The following is a 15,187-nucleotide window of genomic DNA, read 5'->3' as shown; positions in this document are numbered from 1 at the left end:
GGCCACGCGCCGCCACGGCCCGGCGGACCCTCTGTGGCTCCTGCTGACCGGTGCTCCTGCGAGCGAGCAGAGCGAGCACAGACTCACGAGGACGGCGGCCCCAACGGCCCCCATGGCCCGGCGGACCCTCTGCGGCTCCTCCCGACGGGAGCTCCCGCGAGCGAGCACCAGAGCAAACAAGGCATACCCCATATCGAGGTCGGCGGCCCCCGCGTGACCGGCGGCCGGGTGAAACCCTAGGGCTCCTGCGGACGGGAGCTCCCACGAGCGAACAGAGCGAGCAAGGCAGACCCCATATCGAGGTCGGCGGCCCCCGCGGCTCCCATGGCCCGGCGGACCCTCTGCGGCTCCTGCCGACGGGAGCTCCCACGAGCGAGCGAGCAGAGCGAGCAAGGACGACCCACGAGGTCGGCGGCCCCGCGGCCCCCGCGGCCGGGTGAATCCCTACGGCTCCTGCCGACGGGAGCTCCCACGAGCGAACAGAGCGAGCAAGGCAGACCCCACGAGGGCAGCGGCCCCCGCGGCCCCGGCGGCCAGGTGAATTCCTACGGCTCCTGCGGACGCTCCCGCGAGCGAGCAAGCAAGACCTACGGGTCACCAGCACCTCTGGCCCACGCGGCCGAGAGTGGACCCTCTGCGGCTCCCGCGTACGGACCCCCGGCGGTGCCGGTACGCGGCTCCAAGGAAGCTCCCAGCTCAGCCAGAAGTTGCCCCAAGGCACAGCTCTCCTATATGCCTGCAGGCACAATCTCCGGAGAACGGACCAAGTACGGACACTCAGAGTAACCGGGGGCAATCTGATATCGCCTCCGGCTTCCTGGAACTCTGCCTCGGGCAGCGAGATCAAATCTCAGCCCTTCCCAATTGCTCCGGAGCCACGGACGAAGGCGGCGATAGAAAAGTGGCCACAACGTGGTGACTGACAATTGGGTAAAAGTCAAAGAAAGATGCATCTCAAGTGTGGGGGTGTGGGCGACAGAGCACCGCGGCCCCCCAACATCCCCAAATTCATCTCGTTCACCTGGGAGCGTCTCTTGTCCGCCTCCGAGCGGGTAGAAAGCGGCCAGCACGGCCCCAAGGCGTCCAGCGGGGACCTCCGGGCCGGCTCGGCCAGACCCTGGCCGCAAAAGGGGCATTTGGAATTCTTTTTTTCCAGGAAGCTGCGCGGAGGGGGACACGCTCCCCACGCGACTTCCCGGCGCCCCATGGGGACGTGGAGACTCCCCGGACACGCGAGCACGGGCTCCGGGAGGACTTCTCTGCCCCCGGGCGTGCACTGACCGCCAAGCCGAAGCCTTGCAAGTCCTGAAGGGATTCCAATGGCCCAGCCGGGTTGTAGTCTAGAACCGAAACCGGGTCCTAACACAGAAAACACACTCTCATCGTCTTTATTTTTTCTCCGCGTGTTTTAGTTCTTGTGCTTTACCTTTAAGGATCTAACAGCCGGGTTCCTTGCCCGCAGACCAGCAGACCGAGCCGGAACACACTTGTCCCAGAGCCACGCGGGAGCAGAAGCCACTAACCCGACAGGAGGCCCAGTGTGCCCAGACCCCGTCCTTGGGGACAGTGTTCACAGGCGAGGGGTGCCTGGTGATTCGTGCTGGGCGGGGACCTAGATGTCACCCAATCAGACCTGCCAACCTTATGCTTTCTCTCCCCTTTCCCTTTCCTACCTTACCTGGCTGAGTTAAAAATCCTCTCTGGTCCATACACCTGGCGAGGGGCCTGTCCCCTGGCTGGACCCTGGGGACACAGGTGGCTCAAAGGGGGGAATCACAGTTCTCCTTGGAGTCCCTGAGGCTCTGTCACTTTCGCTCTCAGGACATTTGACAAAGGAAGGAAGCAGAGGTGGTTTGGGCCCGACTCTCCTCTAGGCAAGTGTCTGAGCCCAACACACAGAGCTCCTCACCTGCTCCCCATGCTCACCCGCTCCTACCTGCAGCGCTTGCTTTCATGTCACGAAACATCTAGAAACGAAATGCACGTGGCCATGGCACCTATCATGCAAAGAGCCCAGAGCACCGGCTGGGAAACACGCGGGTTTACAGCAGGACTTACCTTTGCACCCAAGTTTTCCTCTGTGTCCCACGCGGCCTGCAGATGGGACGCACCAGGGGCTGCCTGCCGGTGCCACCGTTTTGCCGCAGCCCCGACTTCCCCACTGCAAGGTTCTATAGGAGACGGAAGACAAGCCCGGCAGGGCCCACAGGGGGAGGAGCTGTGTCCTGGGGCAAGCGGCGACCATGCGGGCTCACGCCTACAAGCAGCTGCTCTGTGGCCTTTCTTAGTCCAAGGAGCTGGCCAGGCCTCACAGTCTGCTTACACATTACTCGTGGCCTCATTATACCCCACGGGGTCGGGGGGGAGGGGGGGAGAACGGGAAGGAGCCCACGTTCCCATTTCTCATGCAGCATACGTGCCCATTTCTCACTGAAGCAAGTGCAAGTCCCTGGAAACCGCCTCGAACCCCAGGGCCCGGGGAGAAGAAAACAGATGCTGCTGCTTGGGGATCATCTGCTCCTGTTGCCCCGTTGTCTCGGGCAGCAGCTGGCTCCCAGGCCCAGCTGGGACTTGTGGACTCCAGTGGCCATAAAAGCATGTTCCCTTTGGGACTTCCCTTCCCTTTGCCCTGAGTCAGGTGTGGGGGCACTGGAGTATTTCTTGTGGGCACACAAGCAAGGCAAACCATGTGTGCAGACAAACTTGCCACCCACAGTTCATATGAGCACACACAGATGAAAGGGAGCATTTTGAGAGCAGCAGAGAAAACGTGGGCCACCTCCCCCCCCCCAAACTTCTGCCCCGAGGGCCTCACCACCCCTGCAGTGTGAGCTCTGCCGCTGTGACCCGGGCAGGTTTGCAAGGGGACACGTTCCCCACCCGCACCCAGGACCCTTACAACCCCGTTCCACTGGCTGGTGCTGTTCCCCTTGAAACAGGAATGTCAGGGGTAACATAGGACAGGCTTAGGGAATTTTAGGAATTAAGGGGACCAGGAGGGAAGCACAGGGCTGCAGAGCCGCAGAAGGCATATTACCATAGAATGGGGGAGCCGAACAGCTGCAACAGCTGCATTTCCATAGAATGAGGCAGCTGGGAGCAGCAAAAGGCCTATGTTTCCTAAATAAAGGGAAGGAGACCCTCCTCCAGAAGGAGAAGGAGGAAGCCCAGGGGAAATAGGAAAACAATAAGGAAGGAGGGGGAGAACCTCACGGGTCCCATGTCAGGTTCCACCTTTGAGCTCAGGAGTTACCATAGTAACCAGTCTAAGGGAATAGTGGCCAATCAGAGGGGACATCAAGGCCCATGGATCTGCAGCCTTTACAAGGTGTGCCCGTTAATGCTGCGGGTTTTGCATTCTTCACCGGTATGTGCAAAACCCGCAGCATTAGCCGGGACAGCTATGTGTGAGCCGCAGGGAAAGGAGCTCAGTGGGACCCTTCCCTCTCCCCACGTGGGAGTCTGTACTTGTTCTTCAGCAAACCGCCACCTTGGCTAGTCCACCTTCTGTCTGCGGCTTCCTGCTTCCACTGCGGCGGACAAAGAATCCGGGTTCCAGTCCAAACTTTCCCCATCCGTCTGCTGGGGAAATGGACCCATTTCCCACCTGAGAGCCGAGAGCCACGGCTCACAAACCGATTTGGGCACCGGGATCATCTGGGCTGCTTGAGCCCCGCCTCGCCGCTTGCTCAGTCCCTTTCGAGATCCCAGCTGAGTGTTTGTGGTTCCAATCCTCACCTCGAACAGGGTCACCGAAAATCGGGGACCACGGTGTCACCCTGGGAAAGGCTGGTAACGGTGGTCATTAGAAATCCGCTGTGATGGACCAGGAAGTAACACATCTGGTCTTTTTTTTTTTTTTTAAATATATTTTATTGATTTTTCACAGAGAGGAAGGGAGAGGGATAGAGAGCTAGAAACATCGATGAGAGAGAGACATCGACCAGCTGCCTCCTGCACACCCCCCACCGGGGGATGTGCCCGCAACCAATGTACATGCCTTGACCGGAATCGAACCTGGGACCTTCCAGTCCGCAGACCGACGCTCTATCCACTGAGCCAAACCGGTTTCGGCAACACATCTGGTCTTGCACACACCTGGCACGAGGCCCTAGGGGTACGGGCGCTGCACAAAGGAAGTGCAGGGGGGAGCAAGAATGAGACGAAGGAGAGATGGATTCGGAAGGAAGTGTGAGCGTTTCCATGGTCTGAGGAGGCTCTCACTGGTCCCACGCGGGGGGGACCCCTTGTGCCTGTTTCCACGCCCGGTAAACAGGAGCAGTTGCACCACAGAAGCCCTCACGTCGGATCTATGGTCTCGGGGACCAATCAATATTCTGCTCATCATTTTAGGGCTTCAACTGGGGGAAATTGGTGCTTATGGAGGAGGGTCAGATAGATAATATGTTCACATAATGAAAAAAAATCAGATGGAAAGTTTAACTCATCCGTTGGGAAACCTCGCTAACGTCTTTTCCAAATAACCCCCTAAGGGTTTCACTTTTATTTCCTGTGCATCCCTGTGGTGTTTGGCTATAAAAACACCAGCAAACATCTCTGCTTCCTGTTCCGCACCATGCGGTACCCTCTCCCTCCCACCAGAGGGCGCGCTTCTCGCTCACTGGTCTATGCCTGCAGGGTTTCATTCTTTGAAGGATGCTCCCTCAGTTTTCTCTCTTCCTCTATAAACGGACACGTGGACCTAACCTTTTACTGTCACAAACAACGTAGCAAAGGATAAGTAACCTTGCCCACGTGTCATTTTGTGCTGGGAAGACTTAGAGGGAAATTTCCAGAATTGGGGTGGCTGGGTCCAAGGTAAATTCGCTTGTTGACGGTCCTGTAACCCGTCAGGGCACATGCCCGGGTTGCCGGCTCCATCCCCAATAGGGGGCCTGCAGGAGGCAGCTGACCCATGATTCTCATCACTGATGTTTCTCTTCCTACCTCTCTGAAATCAATGCAAGGATATGTTTTAAAAAATAAATGCATTTTAAACGCATGCAAGAACCAAGTGCCTTGAAATGCTATGTTGTGAGCTACAGTGCCTGTATGTGTCTGTGCAGTGGGACAGATGGCTTAACTGCTCCTCAGTAGAGTCCACGTTACCAGCGTGTATGGGTGGTGGGCTCTCCTTTCAGTTTCCAGCTTGTTGCCGTTCTGTGGTTCCCTTTTGAGCCTGGCTGGTCCCTTCTTTTTTTTTTTTTAATACTTTTTTTTAAAAAAATATTTTTTATTGATTTTTTACAGAGAGAAAGGGAGAGGGACAGAGAGCCAGAAACATCAATGAGAGAGAAACATCGATCAGCTGACTCCCGCACCGCCCCACCGGGGATGTGCCCGCAACCAAGGTACATGCCCCTGACCGGAATCGAACTTGGGACCCCTCAGTCCGCAGACCTACGCTCTATCCACCGAGCCACACCGGTTTCAGCTAGCTGGTCCCTCTAACCAGCGTGCCAGGTCACCTCGCTCGCCTAGAACCTTAGTTATTTCAGAGAACTGCTCAATACCGCGGCTCTGGTGCTGTTTGCAAAAACAAAGGTAGCATCCAGAACTCTGTCACTGCCCATGGGAGACTGATTGGCCCAGGTTCTGAAATATGCCTGCTTTTTTAGTCAATTCGCAGCCTCCGGTGGTCTTATTTTTGACTCCAGGGTTCGACCCCACAACAGTTCGACACTCTTTTTTGTTATTGTTTAATCCTCACCCGAGGACATTTTTCCATTGGTTTTTATTTATTTTTTTTATTTCAGAGAGGAAGAGAGGGAGACAGATAGAAACATCAATGAGAATCATTGATCGGCTGCCTCCTGCACGCCCCCTACTGGGAGTTGAGCCTGAATCCTGAGCATGTGCCCTGGGATGGAATCGAACCTGGGACCCTTTAGTTCGCAGGTCAACGCTCTATCCACTGAGCCAAACCGGCTAGGGATATATTGATTTTTAAAGAGGCAGGGAGGGGAAAAAACATAAACATCAATTGGTTGGCTCCTGCACTCCCCCAATCCAGGGCTGGGGATTGAGTCTACAACTGAGGTAAGTGCCCTTGACCAGAATAGAACCCGGGCCCCTTCAGTCCAAGGGCTGACGCTCTACCCACTGAGCCACACCAGCCAGGGCCCCAGTTTGTCCTTCTTTACGGCCCTACCCTCGCTGTGGCCTCAAGGTGGGGGGAGTGCATCTCCCAGCCTCTGATCTGGGGCGGCCCTGGTGGCTTGCTCTGGTCAATGGCAAGAGGCATTGTGTCAACGGTGCGCACAGACCCGAGACCCGAGTCATTCCCTCTGTGCCTTGTCAGCCAGCTTGTGCAGGAGAAAGGAAGAGCTGAGAGCAAACAGCGGCTGCCGTGAACACCAGTTTTATTAACGTTTAAACATCCAAACGTTTTACAGACGGAGGCCTGGTCAGAAACGAGGCCTCCTGCGGGTCCCGCTTAAAGGCGTACACACCCACTGCGCGCACAGCCCAGCAGCAGGCAGTGGGTGTCTATTCCACTCTGTGCGAATCAGGCGGTGAGATCTCAGAATGTGAATGAGAAACCACTGCAGCCGTCGGAGCCCCCCAGCGAAGCTTCACGCTATCATTCCACGTTCAAGGCAGGACCGTGTCTCCGGCGGCTGGGGCCCACGCCCCGAGGACACCGGCCCCGCGGACACTCAGGAGCCGTTGGCGACGGTGTCTTCCTCCATCTCCTCCTCCCCGTCGTTGCTGGGGCCTGAGGAGACACAAAGCCAGGGCCACAGGGTTTCAGGGACGGAGCTGCTCGGGATGAGCGCCCGGCTGGGGCCCGGCGTGCCGGCCCAGGACAGGGCACCCCGCCCAGCAGCCCCTCTGAGGAGCTTCCGGTCAGAGACCAGCTGTCACTGGCAGGGACTGAAAGGGACGATCAAAGAAGAAGATGGCAAAGGCGTGTTTCACGACGGACACCCTGAAGCGAGACGTGAGCACATAACGCCAGGGTTCAGACCTCCAACCCCCAGGGCCCAGGACACCCTGTGAGAACCACCATCTGAACGGCTCACTCACCTTCAGCTCCAGCCCCAACAGCCCTTCCAGCTGCCGGCCTAGCGAGGGGCCCGGCCACAGTCTAGGAGGATTCAAGGTTAAGTGGGAACTCAGAAATTCACTGAGGGCAGAGCTGGGAGGCTAAGACCTGGGCCTCGCACCCGTGTTCCAACTACTAAGCCATCCTGTACACACAGCGGTCAAGTCCACCGTGTCCTCTCGTGTTCGGTTTCAATCCATGGCTATAAATACTGTTTGTATCAATGTTTCCATAGAAAATTCCCAGGGGCCCGGCCGGCGGGGCTCAGGGGTTGAGCATCAACCTAGGAACCAGGAGGTCAGGGGTCGATTCCCAAGCAGGACACATGCCCGGGTTGCGGCTTGATCCCCAGTGTGGGGTGTGCAGGAGCAGCCGATCCATGATTCTCTCTCATCATTGATGTTCCTCTCTCTCTCTCTGTCTCTCTCTCTCTCTCTCTCTCCCCCTCTCTCTCTCTTTCCCCTCCCCATTCCTCTCTGAAATCAATAGAAACATATTAAAAGACACACCATAAAAACAACAACTAAGGTTTAAAACAGGGGTGGGAACATCCGGCCCAAGAAATCCTTTGGCCTGGCCCTGCCGAGGCATTGGGGGAGTGACTACATGTTGGGCCACACAGAGGGGCTGATGTTCAAGTCCGTACTTTGCATGGCCTGTGAATGACGTCAATATCCAGAGGGCCCTTGGCAGAGAAAGGTTCCCAGCCCAGGTTTAAGGCAAGAACAAAACCTCCCCAGTAAAGGGAACCCACCCCCGTGACAAGGCTGCCACACTGGACACGGCCAGCCCCCCCGCGGAGGGCCGTCTCCTATGGCCATGCGACCCGCTCCACCCAAAGGCCCGCCAGGACCGGGCCACAGGAATAATCCGATTTAACGATTTCTTTCCCAAGTTAGCATTACAAACCAACAGCAAAACCCATTAGACACTTAAAAAACCCAGTAACAGAGAGGCCACACGTCCCTGGGTCCAGGTGAGGCCATGTGTCCCTGGATCCGGGTGAGGCTGGGTCCCGGGTCCGGGTGAGGCCACGCGCCCCTGGGTCTGGGAGAGGCCACGTGCCCCTGGATCCGGGTGAGGCCATGTGTCCCTGGATCCGGGTGAGGCCACGCGCCCCTGGGTCTGGGAGAGGCCACGCGACCCCGGGTCCAGGTGAGGCCATGTGTCCCTGGATCCAGGTGAGGCCTTGCGCACCTAGGTCCGGGTGAGGCCACGCGCCCCTGGGTCTGGGAGAGGCCACGCGCCCCTGGGTCTGGGTGAAGCCGTGCCCCTGAGTCCGGGCGAGACCAAACCAGAGGGAGTCGGACCTACGTAACCACCATTTGTCCACCATCCAGAGCTGAGGGGTCAGTGCTGACATGTACACATAAGGAACTGGTGGACATTGAAATTGGGTCTCTAAAGAACTGTTGGTCCAGAAAGAAACTCACTACAGACTGATACATTTGCCTATCAGCATAACTATTATTGCTCGTCTCACATTCAGTTCTTATAAGTATATCTCTAGTGACACATGATCTTGCTCATCTAGGGGAAATGATGAACAACATAGACTGAGGAACAAGAACAGAACCAGAAACAAGGAGGCATCGATCGGACTATCGGGCCTCAGAGGGAGGATAGGGGAGGTTGGGGAAAGGGGGGGAGAGATCAACCAAAGGACTTGTGTGCATGCATATGAGCCTATCCAACGGTTAAGTTCAACGGGGAGTTGGGGCATCCATGGGGAGGGGTGTGGGATGGGAATGGGGGGATGAGGACAAATATGTGACACCTTAATCAATAAAGAAATTTTAAAAAAAACCAGTAACAATCCTACCTAATAATTCAACTTAATAATAGACAAATATGCAAATTGACCGTACCTTCGCTATGCCCACGATTCGCCCGGAGGTGCGGGGGGGCAGGACTCGGGGTGGCCGGGGTAGCTGATTGGGCCGGCGGGATGCTGAGCTCGCGGAGCAAGAGCGCATGGTGCTGGGACCCACGCTTCCCGACGGCTGTCAGGGGCTCTTCCTGCTCCCACGCTGTCTAAGGACACGAAGAAATGGAGGAACCCCAGCCCGGCCAGTGAGGCTCAGTGGTTGAGCATCGACCTAGGAACCAGGAGGTCATGGTTCCATTCCCAGTTAGGGATCACACCCTGGCTGTGGGCTCCATCCCCAGTGTGGGGCGTGCAGGAGGCAGCCGATCCATGATTCTCTCATCATTGATGCTTCTCTCTCCCTCCTCCCTGAAGTCAATAAGAGTCTATTTTGGGGTCAGATTCTGTGTGCTGCAGAACTTGAGCGATGAGGTGGTGTGTGCCAGGAGATGAGAGGAAAAAGGGTGGAAACCGCTGGGCCGCCCAGGGCCAAGCTCAGCTCTCACCTGCGAGAGAAGTTCCCTCATTTCTCATCCTGAGAGGAGACGTGCAGGTGGAACCGGCAGCGGGCACAGCGTTTACACCGGGAAACAGATCGCTGCCCGGCAGACACTCACCATATCCGGTTGTTGTTCACCAGGAGGGTCTTCAGTCTCCTCAGCGAGGGAAGCCGTCCAGTTTCCGGATTTCATTGTCAGAAAAATCAGTGGCATCGAACTGGTCTAAGGTCGCACCCAGATTCTCGATGACAGGGATTTTATATCCTGTGACACAGAGGAAAAGCCCACAGGAGAATTGACAGGACTGAAAGGCACTGAGACCCATCAGAACTTCCCGGTCATTGACTTACGGCTGGCATTCATTCAGGAAGTGTTTACCTAGGCCCGGCCGGTGCGGCTCAGTGGTTGAGCATCGACCTGTTAACAAGGAGGTCACGGCTCGATTCCCGGTCACAGCACATACCCGGGTCGTGGGCTCCATCCACAGCGTGGGGCGGGCAGAAGGCAGCCGATCCATGATTCTCTCTCATCGTTGATTTCTCTCTCTTTCTCTCTCTCTCTCAAAATAAATATAAAAAAAAGTGTTTAGCAATCACCCAGGCCAAACACTGCCAGGTACTGGCACAGAGGCCCAAGCCCCAGCTGCCATGACGCTATGGGTCAGCCGTGGCCATGATCACGGTGATGAACATGGCGACGGCGAGGAGGCCAGGGCCATGGGGACGAGGGCATTCTTCAGGCTGTTTGAAGGTGCACTCACCACACAGGCCCAGCTCTAGGTCCCGCCAGGCATTGTGTGCTGCGGCCTCCTGCTCCAACAGCTCCACCATCAGCTTCCCCATCCCTACACCTCCCGCCTCCCGGCCCAAGGCGCCCAGGGCCTCCCGCCAGACACACCCCTGGGCGGGGCTCAGACACCCTTCCCAGCGTGCACTGCGGACATGGTCAGGTACACTTCCCAGAATGCCTTGCGCCCTACGGAGGCGGCATTAATTAAACATGCTATTCCATGTCCAGACCTAAACAATAGAAGAGCCAGACTCCCGATCTCTTGTGGTTCGGGGGTCTTGGGGGCCTTGGCTACGTCCCCCGTTCTGGTCACGTTCCGGGGGGCGTCTCTGGAGTCTGGAGGAGAACTTACCAACCAACAGAGGCTCCAGGGACTCAGGGAGGGCCTCTGCACTCAAACCCTCGCCCTCAGCCAGTGACCCTGCAGCCACGGTCAGGCGGCCCCAGCACAGGGTCCTCCCGACACAGTAACTTCTCTTCCGACTGAAGGGCCTCCTCCCAGGCCTCCTGCCGCTGCCCCTCACCTGACAGGCCGTCCTGTCCCCACCCGCAGCCCTGCAAGCCGGCACAGCCGCCACCGTTTTCCCCTCTGAAAGAAAATAACACAATTTTATGGATTTCGGGGAGAGGGATACACACCCAGGGTGAGAATCGGCTGCCTCCTGCACCTCCACACCGGGAATGGAGCATTCAACCCGGGCATCGAACCAGGAATCAGAACCGAGACCTCCTGATTCACAGGTCGAAGCTCAACCACTGAGCCTCCCTGGCCGGGCGCACCCACGTGTAATCGCTGCGCCCTGGGAGAAAAGACGCCTTGGCTGCGGGTTGTTAACTCTGTTAACTTAGGGTTAACACCTCATTAACTCAGGGTTAACACCGCATTTGCTCTGAGGGAGTCCTGGACTTGATCCACCCCTGCTGAGGGGTCACCCCAGGTCCCGATCTCTGGCGGTTCGGGGGTCCCGGGGGCCTTGGCTACGTCGTCCCCCGTTCTGGTCTCTTTCCGGGGAGGGGGGGGGCGTCTCTGGAGCCTGGCAGGTGTCTGATTCCCGACAATTGTATCCGCTGGTTTCACTAGAGTGTTGAAGCGCTTGAGTCTGTAAAAGTTCAAGGACGAGGACTGGCGAGAGATGAAGACTCAATGCCGAGTGCGCCTCTCACGGGAAGGGGGTGAAAGCGGGGGCGGGGTGCCTCTGGCCGCCTGCGAAGCGCATTCCTCAGACAATGGGCGGCATTTGAATTCCCGCCAGAGGACTGGGCGTTAGAGACGCATCGTCTTGAACTTCCCTATTCTGATGGCTGAGCAGGAGGACGCCCTGGTTTATAGGAAATGGCCCCTGAAGTATTGGGGAGAAAGGGAATTAAAATATTTGGAGGCGTCACAGGGTATCACTCGGGTGATTTCAGATTGCTCACGAATAGAGATCTCTGTGCTGTACTTGTCGCTTTTCTGTAGCTTTGCTTTGGGATGGCTTAAAAGTTTCAAAAGACAATGCAATTCCAGATGTGTCCACAAGACGGCGACATAATCGCCCAAAACTGGTTTTTTACCAGGTATCGCGGTTAATAATATACATTTTTCCCCCTTGATGGAGTTACAATTAATGAAGTCAAACTTCCCGCAAATGTCCTTTGCTTTGGCACTAAACCCAACATTCCTAGGCATAAAAATATCTACAATGTTATCGCCTTCAGAAAATTTGACGTGAAGTTTTGGAGCTTGTCGTCAATGCAACCAAATAGTATACATATCAAATCGCATATGTGTCAACATAGGAGTGCTTACCATGTCACCTGCAGGGCTTTCAAAAAGGTTTTGTGTTTTTGTTTTTTGAAAGAAAAATGTGTTATTGATCTCAGAGGGGAAGAGAGAGAAATACCAACGATGAGAGAAACATCCATCGGCTGCCCCCTGCACGCCCCACTCTGGGCATGGAGCCCACAACCCGGCATGTGCCCCGAACGGGAATGGAACCGCACGACCTCCCGGTTCCGAGGTCGAAGCTCGACCACTGAGCCACACCGGCCGGAGGGCGTGGGTGGTTTTAATGGTCTCCTGTGCAGCCAAAGCTCCAAAGAACAGAGACAAAAGGAACGTTTGCTTGAATATCAGAGGTTCCGGGGCCTGCGGGAGGGACTCGAACCCTCGCCCTCAGCCTGTGAACCGGCAGCCACGGTCAGGCGGCCCCAGGACAGGGTCCTCCAGAGACCCTAGTTCCTCTGCCTCCTGAAGTGCCTCCTCCCAGGCCTCCGGCCGCTGCCCCGCACCTGACAGGCCGGCCCCACCCGCATCCCTGCAAACTGGCACAGCCGCCACTTTTTTTTCTCTCTAAAAGAAAATAGCACATTTTTATTGATTTCAGGGAGGGGGATACACACCCACGGTGAGAATCGGCTGCCTCCTGCACCTCCACACCGGGAATGGAGCCCCTTACCCGGGCATCGGACCAGGAATCAGACCCGAGACCTCCTGGTTCACAGGTCGAAGCTCAACCACTGGGCCTCACTGGCCGGGCGCACCCACGTGTAATCGCTGCGCCCGGGGAAGAAAGGCTCCTTGGCTGTGGGCTGTTAACTCTGTTAACTTAGGGTTCACACCGCATTAAGTCAGGGTAAACACCGCATTTGCTCTGAGGGTGTCCTGGGTTTGATCCACCCCTGCGAACGGGTCACCCCAGCTACCGATCTCTTGCGGTTCGGAGGTCCTGGGGGCCTCGGCTTCGTCCCCGGTTCTGGTTACGTTCCGGGGGGGTGTCTCTGGAGCCTAGGGGGTCCCTGATTCCGTACATGTGTACCCGCTGGTTCAGCAGAGTGTTAAGCACTCGAGTCTGTAAAAGGTTCGAGGAGGAGGACTCGCGAGAGACGAAGACTCAATGCAGAGTGCGCCTCTCACGGGAAGGGGGTGTAAGCCGGGCGGGGGAGGTCTCTGGCCACCTGTGAGGGCATTCCTGGGACCAAGGGCGACATTTGAATCCCGCCAGAGGACTGGGCGGCACAGACGCATCAGCGTGAACTTCCCGATTCTTTTGGCTGTGCAGGAGGACGCCCTGGTTTATAGGAAATGGCCCCTGAAGTATTTGGGAGAAAAAAATTTAAAATATTTGCAGGCGTCACAGGGTATCACACGGGTGATTTCAGATTGCTCACGAATAGAGATCTCTGTGTATACTTGTCGCTTTTCTGTAGCCTTGCTTTGGGATGGCTTAAAAAAGTTTCAAAAGACAATGCAATTCCAGATGTGTCCACAAGAGGGCGACCTAAGCGCCCAAAACTGGTTTTTTAACAGGCATCTCGGTTATTAATGCGCATTTTTTTGCACTCGGTGGAATTACCGCTAAAGGACTCAAACTTCCCGCAAATGCCCCCTATTTTTTGGCACTAATCTCGACATTTTTAGGCGTAAAAAATATCTATAAGGCCTACGCCTTCAGAAAATTGGACATGAAGTTTGGAAGCTTGTTGTCAATACTAAAAAAGAGCAGACACATCAAATCGCATACATATCAACCTATGAGTACTTGCCATTTCGCTAGCTGGGCTTTAAAAAAGGGTTTTGTGTTTATGTTTTTTTAAAATATGTTCTTGATCTCAGAGGGGAAGGGAGAGGGAAAGAGAGAGAAATACCAACGTTGAGAGAAACATCCATCGGCTGCCCCCTGGACGCCCCACTCTAGGGATCGACCCCCCAACCGGCTTGTGCCCTGACCGGGAATGGAAGCGCGGGACCTCCTGGTTCGTAGGTCGAAGCTCGACCACTGAGCCACACCGGCCGGAGGGCGTGGGTGGCTTTAATGGTCTCCTCTGCAGTCAAAGCTCCCAAGATCAAAGACGAAAGGCACGTTGCCTTGAAAATCGGAGGCGAACTGACCAGCCACCGCACTTTCCGGGGCTTCCGGGAGGGCCTCTGCGCTCGAACCCTCGCCCTCAGCCAGTGACCCTGCAGCCACGGTCAGGCGGCCCCAGCACAGGGTCCTCCCGACACAGTAACTTCTCTTCCTACTGAAGGGCCTCCTCCCAGGCCTCCTGCCGCTGCCCCTCACCTGACAGGCCGCCCTGTCCCCACCCGCAGCCCTGCAAGCCGGCACAGCCGCCACCGTTTTCCCCTCTGAAAGAAAATAACACAATTTTATGGATTTCAGGGAGAGGGATACACACCCAGGGTGAGAATCGGCTGCCTCCTGCACCTCCACACCGGGGATGGAGCCCCCAACCCGGGCATCGAACCAGGAATCAGAACCGAGACCTCCTGATTCACAGGTCGAAGCTCAACCACTGAGCCTCCCTGGCCGGGCGCACCCACGTGTAATCGCTGCGCCCTGGGAGGAAAGACGCCTTGGCTGCGGGTTGTTAACTCTGTTAACTTAGGGTTAACACCTCATTAACTCAGGGTTAACACCGCATTTGCTCTGAGGGAGTCCTGGACTTGATCCACCCCTGCTGAGGGGTCACCCCAGGTCCCGATCTCTGGCGGTTCGGGGGTCCCGGGGGCCTTGGCTACGTCGTCCCCCGTTCTGGTCACTTTCCGGGAAGGGGGGGCGTCTCTGGAGCCTGGCAGGTGTCTGATTCCCGACAATTGTATCCGCTGGTTTCACTAGAGTGTTGAAGCGCTTGAGTCTGTAAAAGTTCAAGGACGAGGACTGGCGAGAGATGAAGACTCAATGCCCAGTGCGCCTCTCACGGGAAGGGGGTGAAAGCGGGGGCGGGGTGCCTCTGGCCGCCTGCGAAGCGCATTCCTCAGACAATGGGCGGCATTTGAATTCCCGCCAGAGGACTGGGCGCTAGAGACGCATCGTCTTGAACTTCCCTATTCTGATGGCTGAGCAGGAGGACGCCCTGGTTTATAGGAAATGGCCCCTGAAGTATTGGGGAGAAAGGGAATTAAAATATTTGGAGGCGTCACAGGGTATCACTCGGGTGATTTCAGATTGCTCACGAATAGAGATCTCTGTGCTGTACTTGTCGCTTTTCTGTAGCTTTGCT

The 15,187-nt window shown here is 56.4% G+C and overlaps 2 long non-coding RNA genes across 2 annotated transcripts; both read right to left on the bottom strand.

Moving 5' to 3' along the window:
* Positions 1 to 6,345: 6,345 nt before the first annotated feature.
* Positions 6,346 to 9,041, bottom strand: LOC129148345 (uncharacterized). The gene is made up of 2 exons (XR_008555411.1): positions 8,917 to 9,041; positions 6,346 to 6,718 (listed from the first exon to the last, which is right to left on the bottom strand). It is a non-coding gene; the product is annotated as an uncharacterized LOC129148345 (long non-coding RNA).
* A 53-nt stretch (positions 9,042 to 9,094) lies between these two features.
* LOC129147065 (uncharacterized) lies at positions 9,095 to 9,854 on the bottom strand. Its single transcript, XR_008555414.1, has 3 exons — positions 9,794 to 9,854; positions 9,533 to 9,679; positions 9,095 to 9,147 (listed from the first exon to the last, which is right to left on the bottom strand). It is a non-coding gene; the product is annotated as an uncharacterized LOC129147065 (long non-coding RNA).
* Between the last annotated feature and the right edge of the window lie 5,333 nt (positions 9,855 to 15,187).

The sequence above is a fragment of the Eptesicus fuscus genome, chromosome 25 (assembly GCF_027574615.1).
Source record: "Eptesicus fuscus isolate TK198812 chromosome 25, DD_ASM_mEF_20220401, whole genome shotgun sequence".
NCBI lineage: Eukaryota > Metazoa > Chordata > Mammalia > Chiroptera > Vespertilionidae > Eptesicus > Eptesicus fuscus.
Note: the sequence above shows the minus strand (reverse complement) of the source record. Positions and strands in the feature narration are given on the sequence as shown.